The sequence below is a fragment of the Stegodyphus dumicola genome, chromosome X1 (assembly GCF_044657685.1).
Source record: "Stegodyphus dumicola isolate Sdum_Otavi_A_Nest chromosome X1, ASM4465768v1".
NCBI lineage: Eukaryota > Metazoa > Arthropoda > Arachnida > Araneae > Eresidae > Stegodyphus > Stegodyphus dumicola.
The window spans coordinates 178,666,861-178,685,700 of NC_140780.1; the positions used below are offsets into that span (position 1 = coordinate 178,666,861).

The 18,840-nt window shown below is 32.2% G+C and overlaps 1 protein-coding gene across 2 annotated transcripts in view; it reads right to left on the reverse strand.

Annotated features, from left to right (window-relative positions):
• The window catches only part of LOC118201694 (3 beta-hydroxysteroid dehydrogenase type 7-like), a 51,734-nt gene extending 36,436 nt beyond the window's left edge, over window positions 1-15,298 (reverse strand). The window contains exons 1-2 of one of the 2 annotated variants that reach the window (XM_085808429.1): window positions 15,014-15,296; window positions 1,565-1,652 (exon numbers count right to left, since the gene is read on the reverse strand). The gene's annotated coding sequence lies outside the window, so the exon portion shown is untranslated. Of the gene's footprint in view, window positions 1-1,564; window positions 1,653-15,013 lie in introns of both variants that reach the window. The other variant, XM_085808430.1, reaches the window with a different exon arrangement.
• Window positions 15,299-18,840: the final 3,542 nt, after the last annotated feature.

Below are 18,840 nucleotides of genomic sequence, written 5' to 3' on the forward strand. Positions count from 1 at the left end.
TGATGTCCGAACTAAAAGGTGGTGGATAATGACCCTTCACCAGTGGAATCTGTCGAGTGGGCCTCTAATCTTTAGTCACCTTTTTAAAGGGGGAATATATAAGGTATTTTCTTCCTCTTTTCTGCATACCTTCGTAGTGTAAGGGCAGCAGGTCCAGGTTCCAGTCCTGGCGAGGGCATTGCTCATTTTTCACTTTTGCAGTGTTAAAATAACCTAACGACTCTACAACCTAATTATATGTTATTACTTATGAACCATAGCTGAAATCAACTAGTCTCATTAGAATTAATAACCTTTCCGCAAAACACTTGACAGTTAACTAACAGAAGAAATATTTTTGTGAAACAATTTTGAAAGGAAATAGCTAATATTACTCATGGCGAGGGACCACAAAGACTCTCATGCAGCCAGCCCTTTGGCCCAGATTTGAACTGTGATCAAACTACCAATGTTCAATGATTTTATCAGCTTGGTTACTAACAGGTCAACAACCCTTTTTGCTAATTTTATAACTAACATAGCCAAACAGTGTAAGTTGGAACACCCAACAAAAGTAATATACTAATGTTAAATCTGTTTATTAATAATAAGGTTGAAAAGATAAACAACCAAAAAAGGTTGCTGGTGCAACACTTAGAATAACATGACTGACCTGTAGTGGCCATTGAGAAGTGAAGCATGCTGAATAATAATAAATAAAATAAACAGCATTAATATTCTGTCTCATATTCCTATTGTCCATGGAGAAAACCCCAAAATCTCCCATGCTGCCTACCCATTTATTTAGATTTGAATCTGGGTTGATGTTATTTGAACATGGCAAAACACTTGAGGGCTAGCTGCCTAAGGAAAAGGATGCTTCACAAAAGAGGTTTTAAGGGAATACTACATGATACTTGCGTATTATCACAATCACCATACCGCAGTTTCACAAATTTTATGCAAGAAAAACAACAATTACTTTTACAGTAAAAAACTATATACTGCAAACATACATATTATTACATACATGTTCTAAGTTTTAACTATATATTTACTGTAAAAGACAATGAGTAAACTAATTGCAATGAGTTTTTGTTTTCGTTGTGAAGGAAATTTCACAGCAATCGTTTTGAAAAAGAACCTGAAGCATTGTTCCTTTAGCAATTTTGTGACAAAATAATGCATTTCTGCAGAAACTTCGCCTCTCTTACTTCTATTATTAGAAAATCCTAAAAGCATTAACTTTTAAAATTGAGTTTAAGACAAAAATGGCTACCCAACTAGGATACTGACTGCTGTACCAAATGGCCCAGGTTCAAATCCCACATAAGGCACGGATGTTTATATATGTACACTGTTCGTGCGACATGGCGGCACTCTAAATATGCATTGAGCTGAAAGTTCTATCAAGAGGCTGATGGATGGGGAAGAGGGGTGAGACCCTTGGACCCATAACTTGCGGTGCTCTCCATCAAAATTGGGGGTGGAACTCGGCAAAGTCTTAAGATATCAACGGTTTCATTAACTTCTGTAATTTTTTATGTATACAGCTTTGCCACAAAATAGATAATTTTTTACTCACCTGAAAAAAGTCTACAACTGATTGGAGCTTTTTGAGATATGAAGTTACAAACAGACCTTGTACAAGAAATAGGTTTCACCAACACATACTGTAACAAAGAGCGCCATATATAAAATACTTCTCATTTAAATAATCATTAACACATATGACAAACACAAAATGAAAAATTAATATGATTACAGTCACAGCTAAGGCTGTAACCACTATTACAGATTTCTGTTTTAATACTATGTTGAGTCTAACGCAGTCAAATTTACATATAGTATTTTTATAAACACATAAAATATGCATTTCAAGTTCATGATTCATTAGAAGCCCATAAATTAAAACTGCTGGGGTGGAAAAATGCACTTGATTTTTTTTTTTTTCAAATGGTCACTGATGGGGGGGGAATGCACTTGAATTCATACTTTCAAACAGTCATTTTTTATCCTTACTATGAAAATTAAGCTTCAGCAATGGTCTCAGAATCTCAAAGTTAATGAAGCTACAAAAAATACTACAGACTACAAAATTCAAAACATTATGAAGAATACAAGAAAAAATTTTTATGAGGGTATTATGCTTATGAGACATATACTTGTCACTTCCAAATCATGACAAAAGATACTTGCCATTTCCATCATAATTTGCCAGTACACAGTCTCCTGTTGTAACTGCCTTTAAACCCTCAAGGCTTGAAAAGTACACAAATCAGACTGTGATGGTTAATACATGCACTACCTTCAAACCAATTCCTTTATGCTATTTTTTCTATTTTCACTTATCAATATCCGAATTTCATAGTATGCTTTCATAAGTGATAAACTTCGATGAAAGGAAATTATTTATTATAATCTTAAATCTTCAGCCATTACCCAGGAGAAAAGGCGATAGTTTGTTTTCATAACCCAGCAAATCCTAGAGATCTCATAATTATAAAACTGAAATAATGAAAAAAAAAAAAAAAAAAAAAGCAAACAGGAAAATATTTGGCCCACACTTAATGGAAAACAGCTGTGAACGGCTACAATGACTAGTCAGATACTTATTGCTAAGCTATCACTAATGGAAATATATCAACAATGTTGACAAGTAACCATTTAATAAAAATCACATATGTAAACATAGGTTACGAGAGGAGGACTTTTACAAAAGTTACCACACGTCCCGATTTTGGCTGGACAGTCCCACTCTTTGGAGCCGATTTTTTAAAATCGTCGAGCTTTTTAGAAAACATCCGCATTTCTTATTTTAAATGTACTGTAAAAATACATTACCTATTATTTATTAATTATTATAGTAAATATAAAGAAATAAAAATACATAAATAAAAAATATATAAAATTCATGCAGAATACACTAAATTAGGCGATGTAACGAGTTAGATTTACTCAGCGGTGTTTGATTATTAACGTTATGTCTCGTCAAGGAATATGTATTGTTAACGGAGGAATAGCTAGCAATAGCTGAAGGGCTATTTATTTTCCACACCATAAACCACAATTAAAGTTTCAGATCAATTGACTATCTATGTTACAAATGATCAAAACATTGTAGGACAAAAAATTTGCATTTGCAAGGACAAAAACCGAAGCAATTATTTGTAATGTTTTTCACTATATTCATTTTCACAATTGCAGAAAGAATTAGATAAATGCACATTTATATCCATATATTATGAAGCTTCCAAATACAAAGATTTAATATTATTTCTCACAGTTGCTAGACTTTTTGATTCAGAAACAGGAATTAAAATTAGAATATTAGATTTTGTTTTATTGCCGGGTGAAACTTCATAAATAATTTTTGATTCAATAAGTACTTTTTTTTTAAAAGAATAATTTGAACAATAAAAGTATTGCCTATTGCAAGGGTAACACTACCGCAAATTTTGGTGGAAATGCTAGAAGAGGCATCAATAACGTTTTTACGAAAGTTAACGAACATTTGAACCAATAAATTATTGAGGTAGGTTGTGCAGCGCACATTCTACACAGTACGGACACTGGAAGTAAGTCAGATTCAAAAAGCATCTGACTTACTTCCAGTGGATCTTGAAAATATTAATTCAAAAATTTATTCGTATTTTTATATATATACACTGTGCGTGTTGAAAGTTTGAAGGATTTTTGTGAAATCGCAGAAATCGAATATAAAAGAATTATTGATTACAGCAAAACATGATGGCTAGCTCTTTTATCACCTGTAGAAAATATTTTAAAAATATATGAACCATTAAAATCATATTTTTATCACAAGATAAATGTCCAAGAATATTGCAGCTCTTTATTGAAAATGACATCACAAATTTAGCATCAGTTCATCCACAACCAAGCTACATTATTTCACAATGCTGTGAAAATTATTCAAGGGGACAAAATTTCAATTACGGAAGTACGAAATGAAATCAATAATTTAAAAACAAAATTGCAAGAAAGAATTGATAATGATTATGTTCCTTTAGTTATTCGAAAGGACATCACTAGGTTGGAAAAATAAGGTGCGATTAAACGACCTGATTTTTTGAAAGAAATCAGAATTTTTTATAATAACTGCTTGGAAGATCTTGAAGAATGAACAGTCCAATTCGAGGATATTAAAAATTTTCATTGGGTGACATTAAAAAAGGAGATTTTATGGGAATATGTGGAAAAATCTTTTTAATATACAGTCAAAAGTTGTTAATTCGTACACCCATATTCCGGAATGATCTACAATCCTGACCTCAAAGCTACAAACTTTCTGCGCATGCGCCGCGTTGACGCATAGTCGTTTACGCGTGCATGCGAGACCTTTACGTCTGTGAATATGCGTGTGCGCATGCGCATTTAATGTATAACGGACGGTATAAGCTAAGCTAAAATTATCTAATTTAGTTAATGTTGCAGATTGCGTTGTTCCTCAATCTTCGAATTGGATCCGTCTTATTTTTTGCAGACTGTTAGAGCAATTTTATAAAAGTAAGCTTGAACTTTCAATTATGTCAAATAGAATTTCCGATATATATTTACTAATATGTAAAGGATCTACAAAGCGAAAGTATGTTTCGAAGTCCATTAAACAAAAAGGGGAATTGCTGCAAAAAAATGGATAAAGGCATAATCCTTTCTTTACCTAACCATTCTGAAATCTGTTTATCAATTTTACGCTGCTCTGCGGGGGGAGGGAAACGAAGCGGCACATAATGAATTGGAAGTTGATCTGTCAGCACTATCCTTATCTTCAGGGCAGATGTTTTTATTTTATTTGGCTTATAATTCCTTACTAAATGTAGTATTTCATCTCGATGTACTCCGTCTTTGATATGATTTAAATCAAATTCCTCGTCATTATAATTTGCTTCCGATAGTCAAGAAAGTGACAGAGGTTATTGAAAACGAAAAAATGTCGACTGACAAATTAGTCGGTATTCTCGACACAGCAATTATAGGACTTCAACAGTGGAACTTTGTAACTGAAGAAGAAATTATGTATGTTTATAGAATTAAAGAGAAAGTATTATCACATAAAATGAAGCAACTTAAACAACTTACATTGAAAGAAATGTTTAATAAAGTAAACAAATAAACATTAAACTTTTTTTTGTAAATTTTGATACCCTTTAGATCATAATTGTTCTTTATTTCATAAATTACGGTTTCATATTTTTAATTTTATAATTTCTGCATGCCATCTTACCAGATTTAAACTGATGATCTATAATCCGGAAAAATCGATAATCTGGAATAGCCGAAGTCCCGACGAGTCTGGATTAACAACTTTTGACTGTATTAGTAACTATTTTCCGAAAAATAATATTTGTGAAAATGATCTTTTTGATGAGGTGTCATTTTTAAAAATATACGTTACTGAAGAAAAAATTAAATATTCGTTGTTGGCAAATGCGGAAACAGACAAAAAAATGGACGGAGTTCTTTCTTCATTTTAAACAGACTAATATTCCTTATGAAATATTTTGAAAATTGTAGAACATGCGCTCTCCCTTCCAGGAACAAATGCAGCAATAGAACGTGTTTTTTCTAGTATTAATAAAATATGAACAATTGAAAAAATGCAGTTGATTATTAAGCGTAAAATATAATTTGATCAATTCATGTGAGAAATTTCCCGACATTTTGATAAATGATCCAAATCTATTGTAAAGTATTCACTCGGATAAAAAATATAACCGTGAAAGAAAACCATAATTTTTTTAGTACTATTCGGTTTCGAGGGCCATAAAAAATCACCAAACTATTGTTGATGCCAATACTGCCAAAAATAATTGCGGCAACCCTAATAATTGCGGGAAGAAAGGAAGTATATAGTATATAACCATTTAAGATTGATGTTTTAATTTAGATGAAAGTTTAATTTCATATAATACTTTTTTATTAGTATAATTTATATGAAAAAGGCTAAACATGACTGAATAAGAGTAAATAACTATTTCAGATCATCATTATAATTTATATAAAAATTTCTAAACATAACTGATTGGATGGCTGCATCGCTATTTCGCTACCGACTTATCGCTAAAGAATAATTTCATCTCATTGGTTGTTCAAACGTAATTTTCTATAATGAATGATGTCTTTTCTTTGAAAATATTCTCGGTAAAGTGCAGAATCGCTCACTTATTTGTTTGCCGCTTTTTACAAGGGTAAAAACAATTGGATTTTTGTCAATTTTCTTTTACTTTTTAAGTGAAAATAGGTCGATGTGTACATAGATAAAGTCAAGGGTGTGCGCAGTGCCATTTGTGTGCAATTCTAGGATTTTTTTTAAGTGAAAATAGGTCGATGCGCACATGGATACTGAGTATGTGCAATTCTTAAAAACGCGTCAAGCAGTGGGTGATTCTGCCCTTTACCCAAAATTCTATTGCCGAGTTTTCACCATGGGCAATTCCCAAATTGTTAAATGCATAGGATATCAAAAAAGGATTTAAAAATTAAACTAGTATTTCAATGGCGTCTTAAGAAATATAGACCTATATAAACTTACGCAATCTGAAATCAGCGCGTACGATAGATTTGACGTGCTGTTAAATGGGCGCGTTTGCTAGATTTGGCACCTTCATACATTTTCGCTGCAATTTTTTTACAGCCCTCGAAACCGAATAGTAACATTTTTTAATAAAATTTTAAATTCATTAAAAAACATAATATTAAAATTATAGTTTTTTTACAAATAATTTTATAGTTACCAATATTTAATAATAAATATATTTTTCTATATTTATAGATAAGTAAATGAATGTATACAATAAAATACCTTTTTTTGAATTATTGGTCTGCTTTCATAATTAAATTACAATTCTCATTTCATTCCATTTGTCCCACTTTGTCTTGATGAAAATGTGGTCACTTTTAAAATGCGCAGTGACTGTAATCTAACTATAAGTGCTACTTTATTGTGGTTACTGTTTTCTTGAAAACAAAATATAGATTAACAAAGGAAAAAGAAACTTCTTAACAAAGGAAAAAGAACATATTTACCATTGAATTAACATTTATTCACTTCCACTGCAATACTCACACTTTTCAAATGAATGATTTTTTTTAATGTTAAATGTTATAGGTATATCAACTTATGCGGCCTCCTTTACCACTGCCTAATTTAAATGTGGCCTCTCATGGTAAAAAGGTTACCCACCTCTGGTTTACCATAAACATTCTCTGTCTGTCTGCTTGCCTTCCCATGTACAATCATGTCACTCTGCTAAATAAAAAAATGGCTCCCTTTTGTTTTTATGCATATCATGCTCTCAAGATTCAGAATCTTTTATTTCTCAGGAACTCTAGTATTTGACATTGGTTGGCTTTGACAGAGGATTTCTCCCATTACTATTAATAAGGAATTAATAAAAAAATTTACTATTAGAAATAAATCCCTACAACCTTGTCATCCTATTTCATTCTTCTATCAGTTAAAAATTTGCTCAGTATCTCCACAAACTTTCAGGTGATTTTCTCACTTATCAGTAAAATTTATTGCTGAATTCCTAAAGATCAGAGATAAGATCTTTAGGAATTCAGCAATCAGTTTTCTCGATAGGTTCATGAGCAATATAAAGCATATCTTGTTAGCATGGTTTGACAATTATCAATCAAACTAAACTTTTGTTAGAATTTCACATCAAGGTGCATGACATGTTCAAAAAGCAAAAATAAACAAATATTGGATAGCTAATCATAACTAGTCACTTATCATGGTCTTAATTTTGGCTATACAAAAATTATCACAAAGTTTCTCCATTTGAACTAGATCTTCTCAAAGCCTTTTATATTCATTCAAATTTTATCATCTTTAGTTAACAATATTAATTCTAATAAGTTTCTTACCAAAGTTTTCAAAACTCTACCATCTTGGCTTTTTCATGTTTTATTAATATTTTCTGGGAATATGGGTTTTGATCTTCCCCTCTTAATAAGACCTGATCATTTCAAACACGAGATGAAATATCCAATATCTGGGACCAAAAAAAAGCTTTCAGGAAATATTGCACCCTTTCCAAGAATAATTTATTTCGTAGAAGGAAAAGAAAGATACTTTCATTACAGATATAATGGCTAATCTGTAAAAAAATTAAGTTTCCCTCTCTTTTTCCAAAGTGGAAATACACACATAAATAAAATTTATGTTATTTTCATTAATACATAACTTATTAAGCATTACTCTGAGGATTTGAAAATTTACATATAACTATGAAACACAATCAAGAAACAAAAGAATGGCATTCCATTGCACTTTATGTATATACCAAGTCATAGATGGTTCTTACTACTTCAGTATTTCAAAAGGCAATTAACCCTTTGTGGTGCACTATACTTTAAAGTCCGAATTTCAACAAAAAAAGTTGTATGCAGTCTATCTAGGCCTATACAGGTAAAAGGCTAATCTTTGGAATATGGTAACAGGTAGTTTGGCGACATTTTGGAGGCGATAAAGGTTACTACCTAGGACTTTGGGAATAATGTGAGAAGTACACAGTTCCGATTACGCATTATTTTGTGTGAGGGAAATGAGAGATCATGAGATATGTCATGTGACATTAATGGACAAATTACAGTTCTTTAATCGGAAAAGGGGGTAAATTTGGAAAAATATCTGTAGTACTATATTATTTTGTATTAAGCTTCATTGTGTGTTGTGTGAAAGAGTATTGATTAATTTTTGAATTGCATGGCGCTATCTAAAGTGAATTCTAAATTTTTAATGCGTTTATCTGATAATTCAAAAGAATTGGTTGAATGGTGTATGAGTGTAGGATTAATTGCGGATAAGTATGAATGTCCAACATGTGGGAATGAAATGAGATTGTGTGAAAGGAAAGATATTACAGATAAGTTTGAATCGCTGTGCAAGAAATCTGGTGAAAATGGACATTTTGTGAAACGGAGTGTAAGGAAGGGTACATGGTTTGCTGAAAGTCGTTTGAGTATGGGGGAAATTTTATTAATTTCTTATTAGTGGGTGAATAGAATGCCAGTTGACTACTGGATTATTTAATCTATATGAAAAGTTGGTTGATCTTTACATTATGGTAACTTGGCGTGTTTTTGACGAAAATTTGGCAACCAACTCTCCTACTGCAACCCTCTATTTTTTTTTTCCCGCCGCCCTTTTGTCTTCACGAAGTAAAGACATGTTTCTTTTCTTTTTATCTACTGAACACTTCTTCCAACAATCTACTAGCCGAATTACACTTATGCTAGAAATTTTATCTAACAAAACTGCTTAATCCTGACTAATATTCAATGCAAAATTGGGAAAAAGTGCACAATACCATACTCCTTACGCGTTTTTCAAAATAACACATACACATAAACCATGTACACGCCAACTTATTTTTACTTAAAAAAACATCCCAGAATTACACAAAAATGGCATTGCGCACACTCTTCACTATATCCATGTACACTGCTTTTTTCTCATAAATTAGAAAAATTTCACGAAAATACATGACAATTTTCTGAATCTTTAAACCCGGTAAAAAGAACATATATGAAATTACCTGATCGCGAAAAAGTTTATACCCTTTCCAAATATGAACATTTCCACATATAAAATAAATAAAATATCCAAAAACTTTTACCTCTAAATCATCTATTATATTATACACGTCACCAACGAATTCATACCGCAAGCATTACAAATACTTAGTGTCAAATATTTAAATTATTTCCATGCACGTTTACTTCAACTTAAACGTATACCAAATTCCTACAAACATAAAATTCACAAAATAACTATCATTTAATTAAAATATCACTAAATCATGTACACGTCGACTTATTTTTACTTAAAAAAACATCCCAGAATTCCACAAAAATGGCATTGCGCACACTCTTCACTATATCCATGTACACTGCTTTTTTCTCATAAATTAGAAAAATTTCACGAAAATGCATAACAATTTTCTGAATCTTTAAACCCGGTAAAAAGAACACATATGAAATTACCTGATCGCGAAAAAGTACATACCCTTTCCAAATATGAACATTTTCCCGTATAAAATATATAAAATATCCAAAAACTTTTACCTCTACATTATCTATTATATTACAAACGTCACTAACTAATTCATACCTTTACTTCATTACAAATGGTTACAAATACTTAGTGTCAAATATTTAAATTATTTCCATGCACGTTTATGCAAATTACTTTACTTCCACCTTACATTTAGAACAATGCATAAAAATAATATCCTCAAATAATTAAAAATACTAACTTACCTATTCTTCTTCAGAATCTTGATTACGTGTCCGATAAACTTTTCTTATTTCTGTTTCACGATCTTTAAAATCATATTTAGAGTTCACACCAAGGTACCAGGTAAAATAAATAACTTAATAAAACATCTTTACTTCTATCTCGCACAACCTTAAAGAAACACTTAATACCCCTTTCAATCCCACTAAATACCCATTTCGAATTCACTTCAGTTAGGGCCATGGGATCCAAAAATTAACGAACGCTGTTTCACACAACACAGAATAAAGGCAAATACAAAATTTCCTGATTTTTTCCCGATTTCCCCCCTTTTCCGATTAAAGAACCATAATTCGTCCATTAATATCACATGATCTCTCATTTCCCTCACACAAAATAATGCATAATCGGAACTGAGTACTGCTCACATTATTACCAAAGTCCCAGGTAGTAACCTTTATCGCCTCCAAAATGTCGCCAAACTACCAGTTACCATATTGTAAAGATCAGCCGAAAAGTTTATCTGCCACGTAATCAAGATTCTGAAGAAGATTAGGTAAGTTAGTATTTTTAATTATTTGAGGATATTATTTTCATGCGTTGTTCTAAATGTAAGGAGTAAATAAAGTAATATGGTATTATTGGAAAATTGTTATTAGCAATGATTTAGTTTAAAGTAATTAGGATTGTAAGCTAATTTTTATTAATTTAATGTATGTGCTTATTTATATTTTAAGTAGTGTTTTTTAATTTAATTATATTTTAATTAAATGATAGTTATTTTGTGAATTATATGTTTGTAGGAATTTAGTATACGTTTCAGTGGAAATAAACATGCATGGCAATAATTTAAGTATTTGACACTAATTATTTGCAACCGTTTTTAATGTTTGCGTTATGAATTTGTTGGTGACGTTTGTAATAGATAATTTAGAGGTAAAAGTTTTTGGATATTTTATTTATTTTATACGTGCAAATATTCATCCTTGGAAAGGGTATATACTTTTTCGCGATCAGGTAATTTCATATATGTTCTTTTTACCGGATTTAAAGATTCACAAAATTTTCATACATTTTCGTGAAATTTTTCTAATTTATGAGAAAAAAGCAGTGTATATGGATATAGTGAAGAGTGTGCGCAATGCCATTTTTTTTGCAATTCTGGGATGTTTTTATAAGTAAAAACAAGTCGACGTGTACATGATTTAGTTATATTTTAATTAAATGATAGTTATTTTGTGAATTTTATGTTTGTAGCAATTTGGTATATGTTTCAGTTGAAGTAAACGTGCATGGAAATAATTTAAATATTTGACACTAAGTATTTGTAACCATTTTTAATGTTTGCGGTATAAATTCGTTGGTGACGTTTATAATATAATAGATAATTTAGAGGTAAAAGTTTTTGGATATTTTATTTATTTTATACGTGGAAATGTTAATCCTTGGAAAGGGTATATACTTTTTCGCGATCAGGTAATTTCATATATGTGCTTTTTACCGAGTTTAAAGATTCACAAAATTTTCCTGCATTTTCGTGCAAATTTTTGTAATTTATGAGAAAATAGCAGTGTAGATGGATAAAGTTAAGAGTGTGTGAAATGCCATTTTTGTGCAATTCTGGGATGTTTTTTTAAGTAAAAATAAGTCGACGTGTACATGGTTTATGTGTATACGCAATTCTGAAAAACGCGGCAAGGAGTTTGCGATTCTGCACTTTTTCCCAATTTGGCAGTTAATATTTGTCATGATTAAGCAGTTTTGTTCCATAAAATTTCTAGCATAAGCATAATTCGGATAGCAGATTGTTGGAAAAAGTGTTCAGTAAATAAAAAGAAAAGAAACATGTCTTTACTTCGTGAAGACAAAATGGAGGTGAAAAAAAAAACTAGAGGGTTGCTGTAGCAGAGTTGTTCGCCAAATTTTCGCCAACAAATCGCCAAGTTACCATAATCCAAAGATTAATCAGGTAAAATTTTGTATAAATTGCACTTACCGTTTTAATTCTGTGGGTGTTCCATTAGGTGAAACACTGCGCCGCCAGAGATTTTAAAAGTACGACTAAGCGAGCATTGCAGTGAAGCACGGAAATGAGTAGGAGCATTTTTATAGTAATGAAAAAACACTGTATTATGACTGTATACATGGTGTTCTGGATATACACAACATTCTTGAATAAATATGGATAAATAAGATAAATATATGTATATACACAAGTCCTATATACAAAGATATTTACAAATTTTTCGATTTCTTAGCTTTGAAATTGTTCAAGCATGTCGCACCTTTTTGATAGAAGCACAAACCAATTTTGCAGGTTTTGAACACAAAACTTGTTTTGTGCGACTTCTTGTTCCATGCAACAATATGTTTAGAATTCCAAGTAAAAACTTGAGGCTGCGTAGAGGGGCCTGGGTAAGATGGATCATCACCTTCTCATCAAATAAATGAGTTTCATCCAACATATCACAATATGATTACTAAGGTGACAGCAGGACAGGGCACCCGGACAGCTTTCTATGACTGCCCGTGTAATAGGATTACACAAGTGGTTCAGGAGCATATATCTCATTATCGTTGCTATCTTCATGCTCTAATTCAGAATAAGAGGGTAATTCATGAAGCACTTTTAGCACTTCGGAAAGAGCTAGACCTCTCCGAGCCATTTATGGAAAATTAATAATAAAAAATTAACTACAATTAAAACTAACAGTAAAGAAAAATAAGCTATAAGATATACATACACAAAAAAAAAAAAAAATCTACACAAATTATTGATAATAAACAGGAATGAGACAAAAAAGCAACAGCAAAAAATTTGTGCAGCTCTAAGTAAAGATGACTCGAGCTACTGATAAAAATCCCGCCTGAAAATTACTCGCAAAAATTTCAAGATGAGCATGTTAGGGCTTTCATAGCACAAACCACACCTCATCCCTCAAGACTGCTTTGTTTGAATTCATTTCCCCAAAACAACGGAAATAGAAAACATATACAACAGATGTTTTCTCCTAAGACAGATGTTGTGAGGCGTAATAGCATGAGATCGCTAAAGGCGCAGTGTTCCTGCTAATGGAACACCCTGTTTTATTCAATGATTCTGCGCATGCTTTTTGTATGAAAAATATAAAAAAATATATAACAAATAATATAGAGTACAGCCATCAAAATTATACAGAAATTAGTTTTCAAACAAATTTTTTTGTATCACCAAAAAAATATAGAAAATAAGTAGATTTTAATAACATATCATAAATGAAAATTCTGGGTCTCCTTGTGATGTGCTGCCATCGACTATTTAAAAAGAGAAGTTCAAAGTATATTATAAAGGCATTTTTATTCATTTATGGTTGAATTTAACAGTTTCAGAAGCGATTCAAGTTGGGTGTTCCATGCAGTGGAACACTGAGCAACAAAGGGTTAAGAATTTAATATATATACATATGTATTTTATAGCATTCATTCATATATGTACCTTTATAATTAAATTATAAAGGAAATAATAAAGCATAAGGAAAAACATAATACACAGTTCATTTTTCAGGTTAATTTGGAGTTCATTTCTGAAGCTAGAAGATCATTTAAAACAAAAATTTCATTTTTTAATTATGGTATTTAATATTACAGCTAAATAGAAGCAATCACTAAACAGATCTCTTCAATTTGAGTTTAATTAATGAATTAATGCAATACCAACAAGTAAATGTAACAAGTAATAAAATGTCCATATTCCAGCAAGGCTTCAAGTATGATACAAGAGTAAAAAAAAAAAAAAAAAAAATTAAGTACATTCTCTAATTCTCTATATATTAGTTTAGTACCTCCAGAATTATGCACATAAAAAATGGTAATAAAACTATATTTTTATGTGTTTATAAGAATAAATGAATCAATAAAGCCAAACTTATACTAGAAAAGTATAAATCATATTAACATTATTAATCAAAGTAAATGACAATCACTGCGAGATTTAAGGACCGCTAGCGGTAAGTATTTAGAAAAGTCTTGGACATTTTAACTCAGCTATATAAAGTTTTCTAATTTGGTTCTTTCCTAATTATTAAAAAAAATCAGCGTCTCCTCCAAAGAGACACAATTTTTTATTTTTTTTTATTTATCACTCTTGCATTTAGAATATACAATATTTTTGCTTTATTTTCAACTGCTCAGCAAGTTAATTTAAAAATATAGAAACTTCCCTCTTTTCTGGGAAAAAATTTAATGGTTCAAAGAAATTTAGTTTGGGTCAAACAATTTACGAAGTAGGCACAAAATAATTTTTACGACCGAAGAAAAAATTCTAACTTATGAAGCTGCAACTAACTAAACTCCAAATACATAAATAACTTGTACAGTGATACATAAAATTCTAACTTATGAAGCTGCAACTAACTAAACTCCAAATACATAAATAACTTGTACAGTGATACATAATATAGTACATATATAGTTCAAATAAGCAACTACTACAACACAGATGATAAGAACAACTAAGCCTTCAAAAACAGAATTTTGAGCTCGTATTGACGTACTTTTAAATGTATAGTTACGACGCAAAAAAACATTACGGCGAATTTTTAAAATTATTTACAGAAAATGTTTCATAAGAGGACAGTCTCAAAATCATTTACACTGAAAATCAAACAGTTGAAAAGTATTCTAAACGTATTATACAATAGTATTACCTTTTTATACACTTTTACAAATGATGAATCAAGTATTAGAAATGCGTTTTACATTAAAACAACTATTAATAAAGCAGTTTACCTTTTCCCCATTATATGCAGAAAATTTAAACTTGTAGATGCGATCCTTAATAAAGATGCGATTCGATAAGCTCGGTTAAATTTCACATCCCTTCACTAGAGGACTTCAGTAACACGTTAGAAGTTGCTACGCAACATGATATACAAAGTTTTGATAAGTAAATGGACATTGGTTTCCCAAACCTTTGTATACAATTCGTCCTAGCAAGATGCAACGTCACTGCTCACTTGCTGCTCACGAAAGTTACATTCACGCACCAGGAAAAGTTTTAACTCTCTTGGCGATATTTGGCGTTAACTTTTTTTGGCGGTTACAAGAACGCTAAAATGCAACTAGGGCTAGAGAACCCGCTGTGAGCGTCAAGGAAAGTGCGTGAGCTTTTAAGCGCATTCTTAAAACCGACAGGTTCAGCGCTGAAAGGTGCTAATGCGCCGCTTGTTCTTCACAATGAAAATTTGACAATTTTGTTGCACATTGGTGTAATTTTCTCATGTAAAATATCTCGAATAAATTCATCAAATAACAACACAGCCTTCTTAAAATTTTAAAATGTCATTACATTTTTCCGAACTTTTAAGGAACTAAATAAAAGCATGGTTAAGGAAAGTTCTTACTTAAAAAAAAAAAAAAATTTAAGTGAAATACATGTACAATAGGCGTTTTCTTAACCATGCATCTTGGGACCAAACCCTTAGCCGGTTAAACTAATTTATATGAAACACTTTACTTATGTTCAGTTACATTGTAAGAAGAAATGCAAGACAGACCGAGAAAAATTACAGAAATATTAACACACAGCTGTTTACTGTTTCACTGCAAATTTTAAACTAAAAAATTGCAGATTCACTGGCGATGCATAACTTTAAGCCCCTGCTGATATACACAAAATATCAAAACTGCGTGTAGAGAAATTAAATAAAATCCTACGTTTATTTTCGGAGGAAAACTTTCAAACCAACACCAACATTTCAAAATTATTTTCTTATTTTGCTTGTTTATTTGTTATCAAAATTATGGAAAGGAAAGAAAAAACTTTTATTACATTACGCCCAAAGGGGCGTTTTTTTTTAACATTTTGTGTGTTACCTTTATTTGTTAAATATCATGGTCTTTGCACTTAAACCGTACAGTTCAATTCAACTAAAATTGTGTTTCAGTTATAAGGTATTTCTCCCGCCTTCTTAGCGTTCGTGGTGTAGTGATTCTGCACGCTGGCCCGGTATTCCAGAGGTCCGTGGTTCGATTCCCGGCGAAGGCGGTTGCTGCAGGTGCGCTCCGACTGAAATTATAATTTATCTAAAAAACTGAGAAGTACCGGAGCCGAACGTCGGGGCAATTTAAGCTCTGATCACAATATTTGGAACTTTGTTCTGGAGATCGTATTTTAGAATAAACTGCTGAAATTTAAAAGGGCTGTCCTTTCACGTTCCTATTTTGATTTCCTTATAAGTAACGGGTATAAAACTCAGAAATACTTCTTTTTTGTTACTATTAGCCATGATCATAATTTAGTTGATATTCCTAATTTGCATTCAAAAGTTTCGACGGAATAGAAAAGGTGTAACAAATATACGTAGCTGCTAAAATCATGTGATTTCTTTGGAGTGGTTTGGTTAATTATAGTAGACTCGAAGGCTATCTGCCCAAGGGAAGGAATGCCTTCGTGGAGGACTTCCTAAGGAAGACTGGTTCGTATACACGTTACATATGTAGAAAACCACAAAAACGCACATGCAGCCAGCCCGTTTGCGGGATTCGAACCTCGGATAGAACTACCAGTGTTCAGCGACTTTACCGCTCGGCCGCTGGTGGGCCTTGATTTCTTTGAATACCTTATTTAAAATAAAAAAACTCTTTCTCTTTTCAATTTAAATCCGTATGGCAATTAGAATTTAATTATTCGTCACCTGTTTCGGTGATCCACCTGACAAACCCTTGTAAAATACTGTTTCACGTAAAAAGTGTGCTTCCCGGAGCGGACCACCCCTTCCGTTTCCCTCTGGTTACGCAACTGTGCAGAGTACCCTTTGAAAATACATATTTAAAGAAAGAAAACATTATGTTCTAAGGGAAATAAATACTTTTCTTTTGCTTTTTTAGCGTACATTATTTTTTTTAAAGAGAAATCACCCATTTCTTCATGTGCATCGTATTAGTTGCAGTGATTCTTTCTGCTTTCTCAGTACCAATTCTAGTGTATCCGCTGCTTTTGCTTCCGCCCAGCTTAATCTTTTTGAACGATTTCTTCATCGTCCAGCTTCACCAAAAACTGCTTGTTGAGTTTGTTAATCAAAAATTCGTTAAAGTTTTACAAAATATGAAATCGATAACAAAACAAATTCTAAATTTCAAATTTGGGCTTCCAGATGCCAATATTCGCAGCAGGATTACGCATTCAAAATTTGATGGCGCTAGATAACGTTGTTTTATCACCATGCGAGAAACATACATACATTTATGCAAATTCTTTATTATTTAATTTCCTCAAATATAATACAGGGCGATAATATTTTGTGGCAACAGTTTGAAAAGTGAAACGGACATTCAGAGTGATTCGACGCAAAATCGCGAAACATTAACAATAGTCCATCAGGCACAAAGCCCCTGTGGACTAATAAGAACTTATTTTTAAGCTCGTAATCAGTAACTACGCGCATCTTTTTCATTGAGCCAACTACGGTCAAGAAGTCTCTACAAATCAATCAAGAGGGTGTCGTTATCACCCGCTTCAGGGGCTTCTGCGGGATCATCTTAAACTTGAGCTTAAGGCCTTTTTTATTTTTATTTCATTACGGCGACGCACAGAATAGTATCCACCTAAGACAGAGATGACACGTGGAGTACATTTTAAGGCAAACTGGCTCGTAATCACGCAGGAGTGGTTTAGAGTCTCCGCAACACCTTCGCACAATAATTAATAATATAATAATAAAACTCAAATAATATTAAAAATTCTAAATTAAATTTCGAAAGGATATAACATCTTGATCGATCTTCTGAATTTTCATTTTGGCGTGCGAACGAGGCACGCTCGAACATGTCCAACTCGTCCTATAATTACGTTTCCAATTACTTCCATGTCCCAAAGTAGTACGGATTGTTTTGGTCCTTATACCAACACAAAGTCTTCAGTCTTAAGGTTCCGCTCAGTTGTAGGATTAGCAAAGTTAGGCGTATTTCTAAGATCGAGTAAATATTGCTCTTTCCACTTGATACATGTTAATTTTAAGAGCCTAGATTGGTAAAGCTTCCGTCTAGTTAAAGTCTCTTTGTCTGACACACTGTTAAAAATTTCCAAAAAATACTCGGGGAAGTTAAATGTATCAGTTTTTGGCAGTAAAAGCAGTGACGGTGTGAGCGGGCGAGGTTCACCCAGCTCGTTGCTCTCATACGTTAAAGGCTTATTGTTTAACACACACGAGAGTTCAGTTAATATTGTAGAGAGCTCTTCGAAAGTCAGTAATGCTCTCCCTAAGATTTTCTTCAGAGGTTCCTTGATGCTTCTCATCAAACGCTCCCAGAACTCTCCCCGCCATGGGGAACGCTCAGGTATGAATTTCTGTGTTATTTTTTCAGATGTCTAAAAAATCTCTTACACTTGGCTCTACGCTGATTCTTTTAAATCCCTTAATTATTTCACATGTGCTGCGGAAATTCTTGACATTATCTGAATAAATCACCTTGCAGTTCCCTCTTCTTGCTAAAAAAACGTCGTAATGAAAAAATTAAACTTTTTTCTGACATATCTGAAACCACCTCAATGTGTACAGCACGAGTGACGGCTATGTACACCTTTTTGTGGATATCCGCTTGGCGGGCTTCACTGC